Source organism: Condylura cristata, unplaced genomic scaffold (genome assembly GCF_000260355.1).
Source record: "Condylura cristata isolate star-nosed mole 26May11 unplaced genomic scaffold, ConCri1.0 scaffold00009, whole genome shotgun sequence".
Lineage (NCBI taxonomy): Eukaryota > Metazoa > Chordata > Mammalia > Eulipotyphla > Talpidae > Condylura > Condylura cristata.
Window position 1 is genome coordinate 10,335,047 of NW_004567110.1, and position 14,976 is coordinate 10,350,022.

The window sequence follows — 14,976 nt, forward strand, 5'->3', positions numbered from 1 at the left end:
AAGCCTTGACAAACATCCCTGCATCTCCTGCAAGGACTTCCTCTCCCTTCATCACTCCTTGTCTTCACGCTGCCAAGTCTGTCCTGGTGGTAACTTGTGACCTGCTAACTCCAGTGTTGCTCATATCGATCCTTCACCTCCAAAGCCAACTTAGAAATTTCTCTTCTGGTTTTTCAATCTTTGCAGAAGAAGCAGGTGCTGAGCCTAATGAGGGACTGTGTCCCAGTGTGTGGGAGAGTCCCTTTAGATGTGGAGGGCCCCATTTTTTCACTCTACCCTCTCCCCCAACCACATTTTTCAAAGGAAAAGAAAACATCTCCATCAGAAACACGCATGCCAGTTTCAGATGTGCTCACTTTGTGACCTTGGGCAAGGGGCATCATGTCTCTACAGCACAGCTAACTGGGAACAGTCAAAGTGCTAGGAGGAATTAAAATCAAAATTCAATAGGTCTGTAGTAGGAATTAAATGAGATAATCAATACAAAGTGTCTAATACTGTTCCTGGCACTTAGTAAGTACTTAATAAATATAACTATTTTGTTGTCAATGAACTTGTTCCAAACCAGGGTAAGAATCTGACAGTTTTATTTGATCCATGACAGCAATAACCTAATTTTTCGTCACCATCACAAATAAAAGCAATGAACATATTCACAAAGTCAGTTGATATTTCAGCCAGGGCTGGCCTGCCAGTAGTCCCACTGTATCTTTCATTCTTGTCAGTGTTCTGTAGCTCTTTGCGAAAATTGTTTTAATTAGAAAACTACGCTCTACAGACCTTTGATATTTTAGGTGGCATAAATGATGGTTTCTTCCCTGACACCTGTCATTATTTGTAAGCCAATGTAATCATCCTTCACTTGCTAAGAGCTTTCATGGCAAATCAAGTGACAGGGCAGGGAGGGTGGTGTTGACTAGCAACAGATGTCACCGCCACTGATGTGACTGCAGCACAGGGCAGCTGCGAACCCACACACAGGGGCTGCCATGCTGACTCAGGTTGGCACCCTGCTTATGATCTGAAATGGAAAACCCAACACACAGCTGCGCCGTGTCAGCCCACATGTGGCTTCAAAGTACAGCAAGTTCAGGGTGAACTACCAAGTGCAAAGATTCTGGAGAAGAGGCTTAGGCGGAATGATTTCCACAGTGTTCTGTTTCCAGGTTGATGGTGTTGCCAGGAGCTCCGGAGTGGGAGAGAGGACTTCCTAGTTCTATTAAGGAAAAATCTGAAATTTTTCAGAAAACAAAAGAGAAATAATACTGCAATTCGAATTGGTATGGATTGGTTGATATTACTTTTTTTAGGGGAGAAGTATCAGCTGTTACGCAAAATATGATATAGCAAAAAAAAAAAACGGTTTTTAAAAATCAATCATTTAAAACAGATTATCACCCATAGGTCAAACCCAGCCCTCCACCTTTTCTGTCAATAGCTTTTCCTTGCCACCCAGCATACTCATGCCATAGATGTTTAACTTGTGCAACAGCAGCAGAGAAGTGGGGTGACTTCAGAGCCCACAAGCTTGAAATATTTTCTCTCCAACATTTCATAGAAAATTTTACCAACCCCTCGTTTAAAATGGGAATCTATGGTCTCTACAAAGCAAAAACAGGTTTAGGAATATGCTTGAAATTAGAGTGAACAATAAAAGGAAAGAAAGCCTTCATTTGTTCCTTTCAAAAATATTCAAGGACCTAGTTTGTCCCAGACAGACCCTGGCCAACCATGCAAAAATAACCCGAAACACAGACAAAAGCCCCTGTCCTCAGACAACTTACCTGCCCTGGGGACCTTAGCACTCCTCGGCTCACCACTATAAAGTACACGTATTTTGAAATGAGATCTTTAAGGGGACAGTGAAGGATGAAATGTTTCAGGTGTTAAGAAGGAGCTCAGTGCTTCTTCAGCTTAGTCAATACTGTGTAATGAAGCAGCTGCCAATGGCATGAAAGAACATTTGTCAGCTTGCATGAAGGAGACCCAGGAAGACCTCCAGTTCCAGTGTAAACAAGGAAAGGCGGTTCAGGCTCAATAAGGTTGAAGCGAACACTGGAGCCAGTTCACATGGTCGCTGAAAGGGATTTGCAGCATGGAGTTGATCTGAATAAACTGATCAGTGTGTAGAAAATGGGCTGCAGCAACATGGATGGAAGGCAAGCTACACATTTTACACACACGTGGTTACGCTGAAGTTTTTATCTGTGAGCAAAGAAAAAAAAAAGAACACCAGAACCTCCAGTAGCGTTCATTCATGCCCCTGGAGAAAGCTGATGATGTAGCGAGAGACATTTCCAAGCAGAAGGAAGGAAGGAATTTTAAGGTATCCCTTGCAAAATGCCTCTGGAGCATGCATTGTGGTGTACTGTGTTCATTTGGGTTTACCTTTTCTTGGGGACTATAGAAATTAGGGCATTGCATAAAATGAATCTTAGAAGTTCAAGTGTCTGGTAAATCAACCGGGGTAGTGAAATTAATTTCCAAATCTGAATTTATCTTTTGTTCGAAAAGAAGTTAAATATTTCAGGAATTCATGCAACAGGCTGAAACGTGAAGCAATCTATAATCACTTCTTTTTTCTTTTTTTCTTTTATTATTTATTAGCTGAGTAGAGTGATAAACATTCCAAAACTATTTTGGACAGAGTAGAAGAATCGCGCCAAAAAATAATCATGGAAGTTTTCGTAGTTAAGACATCATCCTTTTAAACGAGTGAATGAAAGAAAAACTTGGGAATCCCTTTTCTTGGAGAAAATAATGTATCAGTGGTGTTTGTTAGGAAGAATTGATGCTCAGCTAGTAAATTTAAATCTGGATTTTAAGAGCACAAGCATGAAATTTGTTTTAAGATTTTGCTGATGTAAGATAATGTTGATTGACTGATTGACTGGACTGATAAGATAGACATATCAATAAAAATAAGCGCAGATGTAGAATAAACCGTGTATTTAACAAACCAAAACATCAAGACTAGAGATAACAGATGATTTACAGAGGGTCCTGCAACCTCATCTTCCTGAGAATGGCAGAGTTTGGTTTCCTTGTGACTGCGCCCAGACAGTCAATAGGCTGATTCCTTGGCATCTCCTAAGACGGTCACGATGGCTCGTGCCAGCCACTGCACTGGGCTTCCATTCTGCTTATTGCACAACCAGCCAGAATGCTTATTCTTACTTCCCAGTGTCTTAAAGTGTGCCCTGCAATGCATTTGGCCCTGGGTGGTCATTAGGAATAATTTGATAACCAAAGTGATGGACCTTGAAGGAAGGAGGTTTCCGTGAAAGTGACCATGAAAACGAGAGCAGCTGGGGTTCTCCTGGCCCAGTCTCACCCCTCACACTGACCTCTTCCAGGCAGCGGTTTTCACGCAGACACCCAAATCTGCTCTGAACACTCCAAGGCCTGCCGTGCTGAGAGCAACTGGGCATTGTTCCTGGAAGGGGATGAGATTTATTAGAAATAATCCTGTTGTTTTTATTAGCCTATTCTGCCTCTTCCAAGATTTGTGAAAACGCCATCTGAAAGGCCTGGCTCTGACATCTCCCACAAAAGCTCTCCCTTGCTGAGTGAAGGTCCCCTTATATGGACATCTGCTGCAAACAAGATTCAGGAATCTGGGGCCACCACCAGTGTCCTATCAGGCTCCACCTTGGCTGGGAGTGTTGCAAAACCCCATGCTATAGATGACGAAACTGGAGTTCGGAAAGTCCAAGTCACCTCACCTCTTGTTTCCCAAGCCACCCTCGGGGAACAACCTCAGTGGGACCCTTTGTCACCCAGTGTACAGGGACTGATGCAAGGGACTGTTGATTCACCCCAGGCGCCCACCCTCTGAGTGGGCCTCTGCATGACTGGCATGTTTACAGGCCCTCAAGTTCCTAGGAGCCCAGGTCACACCCGCAGAGGAGCTACCTCCTGCTTCTCCAGACACTGAGTGTTGCTGACTGCCCTCCACCCTGGACTCCCCCCTCCAGCCCACTACAACCCACTCTGGCCTCTCCTGCCGCCATTACAGCTCCTCAGTCCTCCAGTCTCTACCTTCTGTTACCTTTGGCTTTCTCTATTCTATACCATTGACTAGAATGTTCCCCCAACCTGGCTGGTCACCACTCATCCATCCTTCAGATCCCACTTAAGTCTCTCTTCCTCTGGGCAGTCATCTCCACCCCTCTTCACCTGCTGGGCTGGGGGAGACTTGGGACCCTGTAGCATCCTGTGCTGTCTCCAGCCAGGAGCACCCAGGAGCCACTGACTTGCCTGTAAGCACCAAAGCTATGCTATGTTGCCATAGGGCCCGAGGGCCTGGGCTCTGGAGACAGCAGGTCAGAGTTTAAGTCTCAACTCTGTCCCTTACCAGCTCTGAGACCCTGAGCAAGTCGCTTCATTTCTCTGTGCCTCCATCTCTCACTCAGAAAAACAAGAGTAATAATCTTTCCAGCCTGTAATGTTATAGCCAATCTAAGAGGTAAAACAAGCAAGAAGATTCCTGAGACAATACCAGGTGCACAGCAACCGTATTGTCTGTTATAACAGGCATCAACCATCTCTGGCTCACCCCTTCGCTAGACTGAGTTCAACTGTGGAAGTGGTGTCTTAATTATCTCCTAGCACATCATCGGGCACATAGTAGGTGCTCAGTGAATGTTTGCAGAATGAATGAAGGAGTGATCGGGGCCAAAGCCCTGTCAAGGCCTCTCCCACAGTTGACCTTCTCTGGGGCCTGCTGTGGTTTCCACAGAATTGGGGCCCATGGGGTGGTGCTGATTTGCTGGGACGTCCTCCTGTGGGAGAGGAGACCGGCCTCTGCTTGTCTTGGTGCTGAGCAATCCCTGCAAACACAGCATCGGAGTGGTGCAGCTCAAGGGATGTGTGGACAAGACTATTCCTTGTCTAACCAGGTGTTCACTTATTGCCATGGAAATTGATGTCCCCCCACCCCTTGCTGGAAGGTCCCAGGGGTTCAGGCCCAGACAGCAGCCTCACTGGCTGCTCTGAGGCAAATTGACGTCCCCCCACCCCTTGCTGGAAGGTCCCAGGGGTTCAGGCCCAGACAGCAGCCTCACTTACTGCGCTGAGGCACTGAATTGCTCTCCACCAGGGCTCTGGCCTGCAGGCCTGGGGCTAGCTGTTTTGTGCTCCTGCCAGGGGCCAACTCTGCCTCATCTCAGTGCTGCAGAACTGTCCAGACCACTCCCAGTGGAAATCATACCTCACCAGTCTCAGCTTCCATAGTCCCATATCGGCCCTGTTGTCCCACTTTATGGAACCTCAGTTTCATTATCTGTAAAGCAGATAACTCCCACTTCAAAGGGAGTGTGTGATGATCGAGTGACTCAAGCAAAGTCTTCATATCCAAAGCATTTGCTTATTAACCACATTGGAAGTTTCTTGAAGCCAGGGCTCCTCTGTTTTCAATACTATCTGCTTTTGCTCTTTAGCACAGCAATTGACTCATTGAACGCATGCAACAAGTGTTTACTCAGTGGACCCATTAATCAAAAAAAAATCAGCAGTAATCACAGCTGTTACACAGAGGAATCATCTATATGGAATTTTCTTTCTTTCTTTTCCTCTTTAGTCTTTTACTTTTAATCATGTTCAAGTTAGAAATGGCCAAATCAGTGTGTGCTGAATTCGCAGTGCATAGTGTATTCAAAAGTGTATTCAAAATACCTCTTATGAGCAAGAGAACTTGAACCTGGGAGTAGAACACATGTATGTGCTCATACCCTGGGAGTGACGGGCAGAGAGGAGTGAGTGCTGGTAACTCTCCCCCACATGTGATGTGGGCACTAGCTACAATGTGCCAGCACACTTGTCCTCTTACCTCATCCTGGCCCTTCTCTCCCTGACAGCCATATGTCACCACCTGTACCCAGTGTCACCAAACTAAGTGATCATCACCAGATCCTGACAAACAGAATTTTCTCTTCCCACAGAACCCTGTAGAAACCAACAGGGAAAGCATGAGAGCTTCGTACTGGGGAGCAGGGAGCGGGATGGGGGGTCACTGCCTGATTTCTTCTGAGCCCTGGACACCCAGAGAGACGAGCTCATGTATGCTTTGGAAAAGCTGTCCTCCTCTCTCCTGACACTCACAGAGGCCAGTTACTTTCACTGGGTGCCTGTCGCCACCCTCCTGTGCCCTGAGCTCTGGAGGTGAAGCCCAGATGCCTTTCAAAGTGGTGCCCACCAGAAATTGCCCCATCCTCCTGATCAGACCTACCTGCCTGCCCGACCCAGACCTGTCCTAGTCGTCATGGGTGAGGCTCAGATCAGACAGTTGCAACTAGCTTAGGAGAAAGGAACTGACTCGCCTGAGAGTGAGCATAAGCCAAGACCAGGCCGCCCAGGAGAGCCAGGGCAGGTCAGTTGAGCAGCTGAGAGCCAAGCATAGCCGCCTGGCCCAGAAAATGCCCTATCCCCAGGGAGACTGCTGCCAGTGCCAGGCAGAGACCTTAGCAGCTCTTCTCCCCTCTTGTTCTCTCGTCTCACAGCCCTTCCTAGAAGTGTGCTGGCTCTCAGGCCTCCCCCACACCGGGATGCAGGCACCTACCCAGCCGGAGAGGCACGCCTGCCGCTCTGCCTGGAAGGAAGCCGGCATGACACAGGGGGCTTCATGACTGAGAATACAGGGCATGTTGTACACACATCGGAAGTCATTTTAGATGCCTTTGGAGTGAATTTGTACCATAGAGCAACCTCAAAGACAAATATGGGTGAAGGAAATCGCTAAGGGAATCCTAAAATTGGGTCACATTCAGAATCCACATCCCCGGAAATGCTTTCCAACTTGGTTACCAATGCCCACGATCTGCCTCAGTGTCACCCTCCGCTCCACCCAGAGCACAAGGAAGATCCTTCAAAGAAGGCCCTGCTATCGTCTCCAGGTCTTCTTTAAAGTGCTGCAATCATCCACAAAACTTGAAGTGCAGGCAGTGAAATTTTATCATGAACGCCTCTGGCCCGATAGCGACTGAGAGGCGAGCCCCATTTTCAGGGACGATCGAAAGAAATAGAATGTGCACTTAAAAGCAGAAACTCCTGAGTAACAGTGACAGAGCTGACAGGTCTTTAACAGTCAGAAGGTTCCAAAACTGTGCTAAGCATGCAGCTTGCACGTAAAGGAGGTAATAACAGGGGTAATAACAGGATCTAGCCTTGTACAGAGCTGGCTGTGTGCCAGACGCTGGTGGGAGCTTCTGCATATTCACTTACTTAGTCCTCCCCACCCCCGATGAACTAAACACCTCCATTCTCCCACTTTGCCCATGAAGATGCTGTGAATAAGTTACTTGCACAAAGTTACATTGTTTAAACATAGGAAAACTAGGATTTGAATGCAGATGTCCTGTTCTAGAGGCTACACTCACCTTCTCCGCTAAATATAGTTCTGGAATGTTCCTACTGGGCACAGAAGGGAACTGAAGCTTCGAAGAGATAAAACCTCCCCCAAAGCTCAGTAGTACAAGGGCTGAGATTCAAATCTGCAGTCCATGCTGTTTGCCAGTTTACTATCCTGTTATAGAATACAAACTCCAGATAGGTGGAGTTCATCTTGTAATTTAGAACCCCATGGGACATCATTTTGATGAAGTTTAGCTTGCTTTCTTTTCTCTCAAAGATGCAAGTGGTATAACGTCCTCCTAGTAAGCTGTAGAAGGCATCACTCATTCATTCATTTATTTAGTCACTAAATAAGTACTGTTGAAATGTCTGTGATGGGCAAAGTCCTAAGCTATAGTGTCCCAGGAGCTTACCATGTAGAAGAAATAACAGACGTTGTACCTGTGATTAAAAGTGTGGCCAAGAGACAAGTGAAACCCCTTCTGCCATGGAGGAGTATGGTCCAGAGAAGCGGAGAGCGAAGGAAAGGCCCCAGCCAAACCACTTGTTGGACCCTCAAAGAAACTGAAAGAACAGTGTTGGTTAATTAATTCAAAATCAGTATTTTTGCCTTCTCGTGATGTAACTCCCTCCACCTCTCTAAAGCTTCAGTAGACTTTGCCACACACTCAAAAGCTTTTGTAATGACTTTCAGTGGGAACTGAGAAAGGAATTTGAGTTCCCCATCCACGTGAGGATGGACAGAGGAGAAACTATACAAGAGAAGAGTCTACTTAAACTGGGGGGAGGTTGTCAGGGAGGCCTACCATATTTAAACTCAAGCTTCACTCATCTGCTAAGGCTTCTCAGAGCTCTGAGCTCCAAAACACAAGCTCCTCGACTTTTCTAACCCTTGTAAAATCCAGAGCCTTAAAGGATGCCGGGCACATATCAGGTGCTCAGAAAAATGTGTTTTTGATGAGTATACAAAAGACCTCAGTAGCCCTTCAATATCTCTCCCAGGTATATTTCCCCCTTAACATTCCCTGATGCCTTCACCTAGTACGTGCTCAATTAACAAGAACCTTTCTCCATAGTTTCGATAATCTCCTCCCAGTGAAACTACAGACCAAAGAGGTAGAAACAGGTAAGGCCCTGCATGTGTGACACCAAACTCTCCTTCAAAAGAGATACAGAGTTCATTCTGGTCAGGTTATTCTAGGAGAATGTCTAGAATGATCTTGACTGTTCTTGCCAACACCTCTTCCATTGTCCTTCACAAAAAGATAAGGCAAGGAAGACCCAGCTCACCTGGAGCTCACCCTTGATCACAGCACCTTGCAGCAACGATGATGGGAAGTTCTTCCAGGTGTCTAATCTAAATTCTCTCTGCTGCGATTCAATCCCATTCCCACCCCTCTACCTCACCCCCACCCCCAGATAAGAATGAAAACAACAGATGCCAAGCTTCTCCTCCTCTTGGGGCTTCTGTCTTCAGTTACCACACCAGCCTGAGATAAGCCTCACAGAACAGGCTTCCTATCTCCCTGGGCGTTGCCTCCACACAGTCACTCTTCAGCCCCTGCCCAGAATCATGGAAGACCAAAAGCTTTAGGGGAGTCTTCTCTGAGGGGAAAGGTGAAAGTTAAAAGCTGGCAGTGTCTCCCAGATGATTCCTTCTTAGGAAGTGGCAACAAGTGACACTTGGGAGACTGTTGCCTCACCTGAGAGGACCCTCAGGTCAGGCAGCCATCCTAGCAGCCTGCAGTGTCTGCCCTGGTCCTTCTCTGCTCCCGGGATGATCCCAATGCAAAGACACCCCAGAGGAGTCTTCCCTCTGGCGTGGAGAGGGACAAGGACAGCAAGAGCTGTTCTCTGGACCGCACCGGTAGCTTGTCTGGGGGCCGTGGAACACAGAACAAACCTAAGAGATGGTTGATGACTAAACAATTGAAAAAAATAAATGAATGTGAGTGTGAGTGAATGAATTAGCACATGATTAAATGGATCAATGAAGCAGGGTAGAATAGAAGGGCTAAAACCTGAACTCTGCAGAAAGAAAATAATGGTCATTAGAGGCAATAAAGAAAAAGAGGGAGGGGCTGGGGAGAGAAAGCAGGTAGGGAATGGGCATGGGGAGTTTAGTGGAGGGAAAATAATAATGGATCAATACAGGGGTTAATTTCAAAATGAATCAGAATGAATAAACGAGTGAGGGCATGAAGGAGTAAACTTCTAACTTACTAGATGAATACAGGGAAGGACAGAGTAGCAAAGCAGTTTAAATGGGGGCCCTCCCTGGTGGTGCAACGGATTAAAGCACAGCACTACAAAGCTGTCCACAGCCACTGCAGCACGAGTTCAATCCCCAGCCAGGGAGCCGAACCACATGGCACCGCAGACCTCTCCTGTCTCCCCGCTGCTCCCCTCAGCAGTGTGTTTCAGTAGATCTGCCTGTTCGGCTCCCCACTCTGTCTCTGGGGAAGCCTCTCACCACCCCCTCACATATCTCTGGCCTGTACCCCAGTTCTTGTATGCATAAATAAATCTTTTTTTAAAAAAAAAAGCAATTAAAACAGTGCTGATTGAGTACGTGGAAAAAAAAACCCATAAATATGTGAATGAACTGACTTTATGGAGGATGGAGGGAGGGCTGAGTTAAGGCAGCAATGACTGAATGAAGAATAACTTCCTTCACTTCTCAAGAGAAAAACTAGAAAACTAAATGATGGGCTCTAGGCGGCCTGAAGCCTGTCGCAGCCTGGGCACTTTCCCCAGCCCGGGCACTTTCCCCAGCCCGGGCAGTGCCCTCCACAGAATAAGAATTCTTGTAGGCACGTGTTGGATGAACACATGGATGGATACATGGGCATCTTCCTGTGTAATATGTGGTACTAGAATATGCACCTGATGGAGACTTTCCAACATCAAGGTCCCTGGTGTGAAAACACTTTCACTCTGGAGTTACATGGACGCGGCTTTAAGTCCCAGCTTTGCCATTCCCTGAACTGTGCAGGGTGTCAAGTGGCAGTTAAACTCTTGGAGCTTCAATTTCTTCTTCTACAGAGTGGAGGCAATTGTTCCCACCCCACGGTGCTTCAGTGGAGATTAAAGGAGACGTTCGTCGAAGACTCCTGATGAATGGAACTTTCCTTCCCTCAACTCCCTCTTCTGTCCTGTATCTGTCCAAAGCCCTCTGGCTCTATTGTTCTTGGAGGCCCTGCCCTCTGTGAGTTGTCTCTAGGGGACAGATAAAAGTGGAAGAACTCTACTAGGAAGTGAAATGATGAAAGTGTTAGGCCAAACTATATGAAATTACAATTCTGCTGTTTATGACTAAAACACAAGCAACTTCTCATGTTTCAATTGCAGTAGCTGGAAATAGAAGTGATGTGTGTGGGAAGACAAAGAAAGGAGCTGAAGACTCATCTGAGAGAAGGTCAAAGCGGTCTGGAAAAAACTGAAGGGATTTGATGAGTTCCTCTATCAGCTGAGAATGGAACTCACCATTTTCAGGAAAAAGGCATTTTCTGAAAGGACACTGAGAAGCTCAGTGGTTTTTCTGGGAGACCGAACAGAACCTGACTCAGAAAACCGAGGGGATATGGCCATAGTCAGGGGCAGAGGCAGGGACAGGATCATCCAGGATGGGGGCGCTGATGGAGCTCTCTGGAGACAATGAAGTCATGCTGAAGACACCAGGGGCTTCCCCGGGTGGCTTAGCATTAACTCTCAGGGCTATCACTGTTGCAACTGAGTTCGATTCCCGGCCAGGGAGTGACCCACATGGTGCAGCAGACCTCGCCTGTCTCCCTGCTGCTTCCCTCAGCAGTGTACGTCAGGCACTCCACCTGTTCTGCTCCCCACTCTGTCTCTGATGAATCCTCTCACCACCACCCCACACCTCTGGTCTACACTCCAGTTCTTATATGCATAAATAAATAAAAAAATAAAAATCTTTTAAAAAAGGCACCAGGGGTACAGCTGCCCTTACTGCCTTCGGGGAAATGGACGTGGCAACCACCCCCAAAGAGGACCCCTGCTTAGTTATCTCACTAGCTCCAAATTCACAGCCCAGGGCACATTTATCTAATAGTCAGTCGTGTGTCAGCACAGGAGGCTGAAACCTTGAGCAGTCTGTGGTCTGGTTCAGATATTGACCACAGGGATGCAGGAGAGCAACTTTGGCCGTCAAAACTTGGAGAGCAATTGTCTAAGCCAAGAGATGCTGGGCTGTGGGCCAAAAGCAAAGGGCTGAGGGGTGACAGATGGATCTTCTCCTATCTGAGTGTTGGGTATGAGGTCAAGGCTTCTCTGGGGGTGTGAAAACCAGAGACCTGAGAAAGGCAAGCATGATGTGGTGAATGGGAGTATCATTGGGAACAGTTTTCTTATTGAAAAGAAGGAATGCAATTTTGGGATGAGGGGGGAAATGCTCACTGCTACATCCTTTCCTTTTTCTTTCCAAGAAAATAAAAAAAAAAAGGGGGTGCTTACTTCTGTATTTTTGTCCTATCACTGCTGCAACAAGTTTCCTCAGCTTGAGTGTCTTGCAACAACACAAATTCATAATCTTGCAGTTCTGGAGTGTAAAAGCACAGTGTCTGCAGGATTGGTGCCTTCTGGAAGCTCTGGGAGAGAAATCAATTCCTGGCCACTTCCATTTTCTCCAGGCTGCCTGCATTGCTGGGCTCAGCAACCCTACCTGAGCCTCAAAGCCAGGCTCTCGTCTTTGTTTCCCCCATCACGTTTCCTTCTGTGAGTCTGAAGCTCCTGCTCCAAATGATTACAAGAGACCCACCTGCTTAATCTAGCATACTCTTCCCATGTCAAAACCCTTTAGTTTAGCCATGGAAGGTCACACATTCACAGATTCAGGGATTAGGACCTGGACATCTCAGGGGAAGGAGGCATTTTCCTGCCTTCCCAAGAAGACACAGTGTCTTCTTTAGTTAAGGAAAGTCAAAAAAAAAAAAAAAGGAAAGAATGAGAAAATGCTGGAAATTGACCCACAATGCCAAAGGCTGCCTGTGGGGAAGTCTCATCAAGGTGCTTTTCACATCTCTTGCCTGATCCAGACAACATCCCCAAATATTTGGGGAGCATCGAATTAACTACAAGAAGCTGACAGCTGGTGCCTCTAAGTACTCCTGGGCATATGGACACCATCATGGGTGGGTCCCCTTTCCTCCCGAGGTGACAAGGGTGCTCACACTCACCTCTGCATGTTATTCTTCTTATTCACTTGCCATTGTATTCATGGTCCCAGCATTTTCTTCAGGACATAGGACTACTTTGTCATCTGAGTAACAGACTTGCAAAGATCTAGGTTTCAAGGAAAAGAGTCATGCAGGAAATGCCTTTCACAACGAAGAGCGGACGCCACTTTTGCTAAAGTTCATCAGCGTTTCCCATCTGAGGGGCCCCTCCCTATAGCTTCTTCCTACCCCAGACTCCAGCTCCAGTGGCCTGCTGCCCCTCTCTTAAGTGGGCTTTCCAGGGCGGGATTCAATAGAGCAAAGTTACCTCAGAAAGTTATTTTAGGAGCAGTGAAGGCTGCATGACACCAGCAGAATAGGCGGGGGTCCCTATTCTCACGGGTGATGGAGTAGTGGGGCACAGGAAGGTGGAACTCTGGGGGGGGCCATTCCCCATCTCTGTGGTCCTTACACAAGTCAGAAAAAGGCGCCCCCTCTGGTCTGACAGGGTAATAAAGGTTGCCCATTCCGCCTGGGGTGTGGCGAGAGCTGCCTTGAACAGGGTTCACACAGACCCCTTCAACTCCTTGTCAGGCACCTTGTTGCAGTGCTAAAGCCGGGTCATAGTATGGCTCCCTGGAGACAGCTGGGTGATGGTGGAGAGTGAAGGGAATATTTTTATTATTATAGTTTATTTATTATAGTTTATTTTTACATCATTTTGTGCCTTTTTCCATCTCACTTGTAATCCCCATGGGCTTCCCATCACCAAATCATCCGTGCACTCCCCTCCCCCTATTTTTGATCCCATTCTCCACTCCACCCTATAAAATGTCTCTGGTATGTAATTGTTCATTATTATTATTTTCCCCTGGTCCTTTATGCTCCTGCTATGAGTGAAACCATCCAGTAATTTTTCTTTCTGGCTTATTTCATTAAGCATGATCCTTTCCAGCTCCATCCATGTTGCTGCAAAAAAGCATGAATTTATCTTTTTTGATCACTGAGTAATATTCCACTGTGTATCTTTTTAATTCACTCATCTACTTTTGGGCATTTGGGTTGATTCCATATCTTTCCTATTGTAAATAAAGCAGCAATAAACATGGGTTATTGCAGTAAACATGCAGGTATCTTTTTGAATCAGTGTTTTTGTCTTTTGGGTAGATACCTAGGAGTGGGATTGCTGGGTCATATGGAAGTTCCTTTATTAGCAGTTTGAGAAACCTCCAGTTTTCCATAGTGGTTGTACCAGTTTGCATTCCCACCAGCAGTGCAGGAGAGTTCCTTTTTCGGAGAGTGGAGGGAATATTAAACTTATAGCTCTGACTATTCAGACACCACATGCCACAGAGAGACTCAGATTCAAGCTCTACCCTCATCGAGAAGAGATCCTGATCAACTCTGGTATGCCCCTGAGCCAGAGATTCCTCCTCTGTCATGAGATGCACACAAGCCTTTTGATGACTAAATATAGCAAGATAGCCAGCCTGGCACAAAACCTTGCCCATTGTAGATGGCAAATACACATTCACTCTGGGCCTGCCTCTTCTCGCTCCAGTCCCATGGAGCACCAGGAAGGAAGATATGTCAGCAAGTTTCTCCAGAGGAAATAGCCTGTCCACACCACAGTCCTGACCAAAGCCTCCCCTGCCATCTTGGCAGGAACCACAGCTGTCATCAAAGGCGTCCCTCTGTTTTCTGGGCTTGGGCTGCTTCCAGGTGGGGCAAGTTTTTTAGGCCTGATCTTCTCACATCATGGAGCTGGGTGTTGAGATGTTATTCCCCAGAGGCCTTGTTTTTAGAAACAGCCCACACTTCCCTCAGAGACAAGTCAGAGAGTTCACACACTCTGCCCATTGGTTGTGTAGCCCTTAGAAACATCTCTACACTCTCCTCGGCCTCGAAGTATTAAGAAAATTAGATGATCTCTCTGGTCTGGTGGAGAAAGGACAGACCGCAGATCAGGACCTCTGCTCAACTTCTTGTTCAAATTGAGTCAGCCACTAATGGCCCACAATTTGATCAGTGACAGAAGTGAGAGAGATTCTGGAATGTCAACCATATTCACGTGCTAGGACAGCAGCACACCAGGGTGATGGTGGAGAATGGAGGGAATATCAACCTTATAGCTCTGACTGTTAGAGGACCCAGAGGTCCAAGAGGACCCAGACAGGCCTTGTTCTAAATACCTCGTTGTCCAGGCATTCGTTGTATCCTTTGTGGTAAGCCAGTAAAGTGTTCTCCGGAGTTTTGTGGGCCATTCTCGCAAACAATCAAACCTGAAAAGGGAAACTTTGTAACCAAGTTGGGCAGAAATAGGGGTGATCTGGGCAGTCTTGTGGGACTGAGCCCCTCAACCTGTGGAGTCTGGGGCTCTATTCTGGGTTATTAGTGTCAGAATTGAACTGTATGACGCCCAACTGTGGGTTAAAAAGTGGTGAGTGTC

General features: G+C 46.8%; 1 long non-coding RNA gene across 2 annotated transcripts in view; it reads right to left on the reverse strand.

Annotated features, from left to right (window-relative positions):
* Positions 1-617: 617 nt before the first annotated feature.
* Positions 618-14,976, reverse strand: part of LOC105853416 — an 83,816-nt gene continuing 69,457 nt past the window's right edge. Inside the window, exons 2-5 of one of the 2 annotated variants that reach the window (XR_001145280.1) lie at positions 12,549-12,654; positions 7,792-7,914; positions 3,348-3,436; positions 618-1,231 (exon numbers count right to left, since the gene is read on the reverse strand). This is a non-coding gene — a long non-coding RNA (uncharacterized LOC105853416). Of the gene's footprint in view, positions 1,232-1,425; positions 3,437-7,791; positions 7,915-12,548; positions 12,655-14,976 lie in introns of those variants that run through there. The other variant, XR_001145279.1, reaches the window with a different exon arrangement.